Consider the following 7397-nt stretch of genomic DNA (forward strand, 5'->3'; position numbering starts at 1 on the left):
AAAGAAAAAAAATATTTCTAAGTTCAATTTGTTTTTTACAAAATCTTTATTTTTCAATATTTTGTAATTTTAAAGATCTTTTATGTTTTTAGAGAACTTTTTATATTCATTGAGTACCAAATAAAGTTAAATGTGTTTGGAACTATATTGAAAACGCCTTTAGCCCAGTGGTTAAATACATTATCATTTCACCCAAGCAACCCGAGTTCGAATCCAGGGTTCTACTTGTTTTTATTTTCAGATCATGTAAAACAAAAACGACGTCGTTTCAGTTAACGGAACAATAAACGACGTCAATTTTTTTCTGTTAAGTTGCTAACGGCGTGCTAAATTGGCAAGTCAATAAAGACATTGTTAATAAATTTTAAAGTCAATGAAAAGTTTGATATTTTTTTGGCCAGTCCAAAAGTTCAGGTTTATTTTGGCAATTCGTGCAAAGTTCGTGATTTTTTTGGCCGAATTCCCAAATTAATTTACATAAACAAAGAATCGGATGAGAATGGGGAAAATAAATAGATAAGAGGGAGAGAGAAAGATATACTGACAATTTTGGAATTTGGAGGTAAGAAAACTAAACAACTTGCCGTAATGTCCCATCAGTACAAATCCAGGCAAAACTTCGTATATAATATAGAAATGAGTAATTGGCATAGATGCACGGAGAAATCGATGTAATTTGCCATATAACTTTATTTTTTAAAAAATATTTTTAATGACTATAATACCATTATCTCTATCTCTCTCTTCTCCCTTTTATGTGTTCTAATCTTTTTATCTCTCGTACAAATTCTTCAAATCATCTTCTAATTCAACACAAATCTTTATTTTTTATTCTGATTCTTTTGACACCCATAATGCTAATCTTATTATTTCATCTCAATTCCAATGTTTCCAATTTCGAATCACAATCAACTTTTAGATAATATATACTTTAGTAGGTATTTTATTACTTATCTGCTATTATTTAGATTTTAATGGATTCTTAATCGATACATGAAGTGTTAACTGTTACAAATAGATTTGGAACTATTTAATAGATAACTAATTAATTGTTAATAGTTTCATTAACTGATATATAAAATTTGTTAGTCGATACATTTGTTTGATACATAGATTGTTAGATGATACTGAAATTATTAGCTGATATGCTAGTTGGTATGTAGATTGTTACCTGCTATGTAAATATTTAGTTGATAGATCTAGAGTTACTTGTTTTCGACAAAGCATAATGGCATTTTCATCCGCATAGTATCAAAAAGTTACTCCTTTTTAAGTTATCCATAATTATGGACATTCAGCAAATTTGGACCTTAATTGAGGAGTTATTCTTGGGTTCACCCCCTAGGGTGAGTGAACTTATAGGTTCACCAACCAATAAGATTTAGTTATTTTAAATCTGATATCTTTTAAAAAAGGAAACAAAATATTGTAAAATTATATTACGTTTTTAACATTAAAAAAATATAAATAAATAAAAATAATAGTAGTTTCAGAAAAAAATGTTTTCAAAAAAAATTAATACCATAAACAAAACAAAACTCTAAATCTAAACCCTAAACCCTTTGGTAAACCCTAAACCCTTTGATAAATTTTAAATTCTTGAATTTAAAAAAAAAAATATTTTTAACTCAATCAACAAAACACTAAACCCTAAATCATAATCCTAAACCCTAAACCCTTAGATAAACCCTAAACCCTTGGATAAACCCTAAACCCTTGGATAAACCCTAAACCCTTGAATAAATCCGAAACTCTTGGATCAAATCTTGAACTTTAAGATTTATGATTTATTCAAGAGTTTAGGGTTTACCTAATGGTTTAGAGTTTAGGGTTTAATATTTGCTGGCAGCGTTAAAGTTACTTTTGAAAAACAAATTCTTTTTTTTTTTGCGATTAAAAAATCTTTTTTTTATGATTAATACAATTTTTGTTTTAAAAATATAATATAATTCGATAATATTTTGTTTTCTTTTTTAAAAGATACTGAATCTAAAATGACACAATCTTATTGTTTGGTGAACCTCTAAGGGGTGAATTGAGGATATTCCACACATTGTCTCTATAGAAATAGCTAAATGTCTAGATAATCTAGAAGGAAAATAAAAAAGAATTTTGTGAATTAACCACTACTCAGCGACATTTGAATTATTAATTTACTTACCTTTTTTGTCTATACCTGAAGCTGTTTGAATTGTTGATAGAAACCTGTTTTTATAATTGGTGTTAGTTGGCACAGATCTTGTTACCTTTATCCCAGGCCGATCACGTGGAAAGAAGATCATAACAGTATACCTACCGAATATATGCAAACACGTTTTCATAGGATAAAAATCTATTTATCTTCTCTATGAAAGGAGAGAAAATGCATCTTAGAGAAGATAAATAGATGTTCATGTATAATACAGGAAAAGCAACGTAGAAGAGAATTCCAGTCTCATTCCATTCGCATACACAAACCCTTTCAACATTTATAACTATAGGCATATATATGAGCTATGATATACAGACAAAATTCCTCACCCGATCCTATACATACTTCATGAATCATCGCACTAGTGTTTTCTCTTCTAAATTGGTATATATTATAATTTATGAGATGTGTATATAAATTTTTTAAAAATAATAATATGACCGTATACTTGTTTTTCATCAAATAGATTGTTTCAAACTTTCATATATATTTGTATTTTCTTCTATATATTTTTCTGGATTATTATTTCGTTATCGAGTAACTAATTAAACATTGAGTTTTTGTTATTTTTTATATAATTTAAAAAGATAACATTGATAAATATTTAAATAAATTACATATGAAGGTATACTATTACAATATAAAATTATATCTAAAATTATAAAATTATAGATAGGTAGAGATTTTTAGGGTATTCTACAGAGTATATTATGTGTGATTTGTAATTAATATATATTAAATGTAAGATATTAAGAATCTGTTGGTATGGTTACCCATATTGTAGATATATATATATATATATTCATTGTAAATCTGGTATCAAATATATTATATGATATTATGAATTAGTTGTTATGGAAAATATAAGTATATTAGGTGATTCTATTTCGACTAGTGTTCTAAAACATGCTAGGCGTTCATTACGCGTTAGATGACTGTATAGCGCCTAGCCGTATAAGCAGACGCCTAAACGGGGTATATACGGATATATACTTTTAAACGAAATATAAGTATAAGATTAATATATATATACATTATTTTTGAAAAAACTGAACATAAATATATTTTAAATCCAATTTTATATATAAGTATATAGTTTAAAATATATAAATATTTTAAATTATAAAAATTAAAGCCATTTTAAATATATAAAGATTATAAATTTAAAATAATTTTGCAAGAATTATACTAATATCTACAATCATATAAATACATAAAATAAGTAAAAGTAATATAAATAATTATATTAATAAAATATAATAATATTAATAGTTTTTTTTTGAATATCTTATATATTAAAACAGAAGTCATGACTTCTTTTCATGTGTGATTTTTTTAGTTTGGACCATTCCTAGAAAATATCATATTTAACATAAGTTCATTATTATATCTTTTAATATCTTTATCTTTTTATTTGAAATACAAATGAATATATTTAAAATTTTCTAACAAAATCTTTTTAAAATCTTCTTAGAATCTTTTTAAATTTACTTTCAAAAATTAGTTAGTTTTAATTTAAATTATCATAAAATATAATTAGAAATTAAAATTGAATATAGTTTTGGTTTATAAACGAAAATTTAAATAAAATGAAATTAATTAATTTCACAAATACATTTACTAATAATTTTTAAATATTTTGTTAGAAATAAATATTTATTTTAATTTTATTTTTTTCAAATTTGTTTTCTAATAAACTAAAAATCATGATTTTTTGATGAGTGATATTTTTATTTGGACCATCATTTAAATTATATAATACATGTATAAAAATTTAACTTATCTTAAACTTTTTAATATTCAGTAATTTATTATATAAAATTAATAAACATTACTTAAAAATATTGCGATTTGAATTATGGATCATGATTATAATAAATTAAATATAAAATTGTTTTCATATATGTTATTTCATGCATTAAAAATTTAGTTTACTAATCAAACGCAAATTCAATAAGACAAATATATAATAAGCAACATATATATGTAATGATTTTAATTTACAGCATGAAAAATATAAAATTATTATATTTGGCATACTTATACAAACATTTAAATATGTGAGTAACATTAAAAATATATAATAATTATGTAAAACAAATATTTATATATATATAAATTTGAAAATATATATCCGCACGGTTGTGCGGGTGGAAATCTAGTTAATGGTTAAAATCCGCCTAGGCATCCGCGTAGACCACATAATGTCCGCCTAAACACTATTATTCGTCTAAATTATATAAATCCGCATAAAACACTGTGTAACATAAAAACAGTATTGGCTACCCTATAGCGCCTAAACACCGTATAGGCGGGCGCCTAGACCGTATTCTAGAACACTGGCTTCGACAAATGTAGGAAACCATTTGAGAAGGTCTCGGCAAAAATAAATATGTGATCTTGATCTCCAAGCTTTGAAATGTATGCGTAGGATATCCTATATTTTATTACTCACACGATAATCAATTTATATTTTTATGCAACAAGATTTTTTTTAAGAAATAACACTTATTATGAAACAAAGGGAGTAAAAGAAAAGCGTAATATCGACTCTCACCATTTAAAAGAACCCTGGTACGTGAAATGGGGATCTTCATTCTTCAATCTTTATAGTAAAAAAAACCTTGTGAGATAAACATCAGCTAGAAAATTTTCTTTTAGATTACAAAACAAAATCTCTTTTATATTATAAGGTAAACATTTGTAAGAAATTTGGTCACACTAATTGACATGCGACAATATCAGAATCATTAAAAAAAATCCGAATGCTGACGTGACAGTCTCACAATCATTTAAAAATTAATGTGTTCACATACTAATTTTCTTAACTCAGCGCATATAATTTAATATGTTTACACACTAATTTTAATTTTTTTAATCAGCTCATTTTTAGTTCATGTATTTTTAACCTTTGTATTGGTAAATTGAAGTTCTCTCCATGCACCTACTGAAAGAAAAAAAAACTAGAAATCATTAAAATTTACACCAACTAAAATGCTGGAATGAGAATATTTTTAGAAATTGAAAGTTTTGTACCTTGTTGAACTTGGCCATGGTTCAGGCTTTTGTACACGAAAACAACAAATAATTGTGAATGGTTATCAATTAAAGAAACTGAAGTGAAAAACACAACATACAAATTCAGATCTTTAGTTTGGCCAAGTATTACCCTTCTGTACAAAGTTTTCATATCAGACCAAGAATAAGAAACATAATCAAATTGTTAGAAAAAATGAAAAATCAGAAAAGATTTAAAAAAAAAAAAAAAATTCACAAAATCGATTGAAAAACAAAATTCAGGTGCCTAGTAAAGATATCATATTAATTTTACGCAACCCTGATCCCTTTTCGCTCAGTTGTATCATGTTTTTATTATATTTACCAAGAATTTGTTAATAAGAAAGTACACGTTATTGGTTATTGACTACGTTAATTCCGCAACATGCTCAAAGATATTGACACGATGCCGAACCATTTTTATTGGTATTCTTAATGTACGGTCCAACAATTATGTATGTAAAATAAGCCAAAAATATTTGTTTTATATTATTTTATTTTGCTTTATATTAGTAGAAGAAAATAAGTATGGATAAAAAATATGGATCCGAAGAATCGAACCGAACTTGATGGGAGGTGTGTTGTGACGATCGACGTCGGACTCACTCTGTCGATCGATGGTTGGCTCAACCGGTCGATCGATTTTATCATAAAAAGGGGAGGGTGGGTGAGGATGCTTAGCTGCGAATTCTTCATGAGTTAGAATTTGAACTGCATTGCATTCAGTCGATTTAGCGGACGACGTCGATAGATGCCTAGAGTAATCCGTCCATCGATCTTCTTCATGTTCTGTCGATCGATGCGAGTTCCTCGACATCGGTCGACACCATTGGGATCCACCGAGACTCATGGAGTTTTCGATTTCGAAGTCTCTTTCCTCAAGCTTTTCATTTCTCACCACTTGCGAGAAATCATCATCTATAATGGCATTTACGTGGTGTTTCCCTTTATCGGCTCCTGCCTCTCTAGCGAAAGCTTCTTGCCTCTTTATAGTCTCGCCAGTCTGAATTACTTGCGTTTCAAGTTTTCTCACCTGAGTCCCTAAGGTCTCGATTTTGGTGTTCAGATTGTTGTAGGCGGAGTCTATTTTACCGTTGAAATCCACAGTGATTTGTTGTTGTCCCAACAGTACTCGATCAAGTATCTCTTCGATCTTGCTTTCCTGAGTTTGGGGTGGTGGATTCTGGTAGTAGGAGTTCGAGTAGCTTTTGCTGATGTTGAAGGGTTTTTGAAATTGTGAACTCTGGTTACTTCTTTGACTATTTCCAAAGAAGTTTCTGTTTCCGCCCTGGTTTCCAAATTTTTGGAATCTGGTACCTCCGATGTAGTTCACATTTTCCTCTCCTTCTGTATCTGCTACTTCTCCTTCAACTGAACAGACTTGCTTCCTAAGAAGCTCGTGCGCCACATCTAACTTAGCTCTTACTTCGTCCATCTGTTCCTTCCCGATAGAGGCTACAGACTTCTTCCGTTCAGAGTCAGTGTTTTTGGTGCTACTGCTGTTAGCAAGGTTTTCGATAAGTCTCTCAGCTTCCAACGGATTCCGAATAGTGAAGTTTCCTTCACTCGCCGTATCAAGAGCCATTTGATACTGTAAGGCGAGACCTCGGAAGAAAGTGCTTAGCAGCTGCACTTTGTTAAATCCGTGGTGTGGACAGTCTCGCTGGAAGAACCTAAATCTAATCCACGCATCTTTGAAGGAGTCTCCAGCCTCCTGCGAGAATGTGGAAATTTTGTTGCTAAGTTCTTCAGCGCGCGCCTCATCAAAGAAGTTTCATAAGAAAGCATTCTTGATGTCGGCCCATGATGTTAAAGATCCTGTGGGTTGCTGCGTAAGCCAGTGCATCGCTTCTCCATTCAGCGTGTATCTGAAAAGCTTGCACAGCAGGTAATCTTCGGGGACTCCTTCCATCCGAATAGCAGCGATTAGATCCTCGAACCGTTCCAGATGGTCCATAGGGTATCTGCGACACGAGAGTGTAGTATTGAGGCTTCAGCTCGAAATTCTGCTTCTGGATCTCCGGAAGTCGAATAGCTGATCTGTTGGAATAGTACTCATCTGGACGATTGTAGTCGGCCAGTGGTTTCGATTGAGCGTCCTCGTCTACAGGTTGAGCAGCTCCTGTAGCATCAGCATCAGGGATTACAG

The 7397-nt window shown here is 29.9% G+C and overlaps 1 non-coding gene across 1 annotated transcript; it reads left to right on the forward strand.

Annotated features, from left to right (window-relative positions):
- The first annotated feature begins 6888 nt into the window (after positions 1 to 6888).
- LOC125579323 lies at positions 6889 to 6995 on the forward strand. Its single transcript, XR_007317311.1, has one exon. It is a non-coding gene; the product is annotated as a small nucleolar RNA R71 (small nucleolar RNA).
- The last annotated feature ends 402 nt before the right edge of the window (positions 6996 to 7397 follow it).

The sequence above is a fragment of the Brassica napus genome, chromosome A1 (assembly GCF_020379485.1).
Source record: "Brassica napus cultivar Da-Ae chromosome A1, Da-Ae, whole genome shotgun sequence".
Classification (NCBI taxonomy): Eukaryota; Viridiplantae; Streptophyta; class Magnoliopsida; order Brassicales; family Brassicaceae; genus Brassica; species Brassica napus.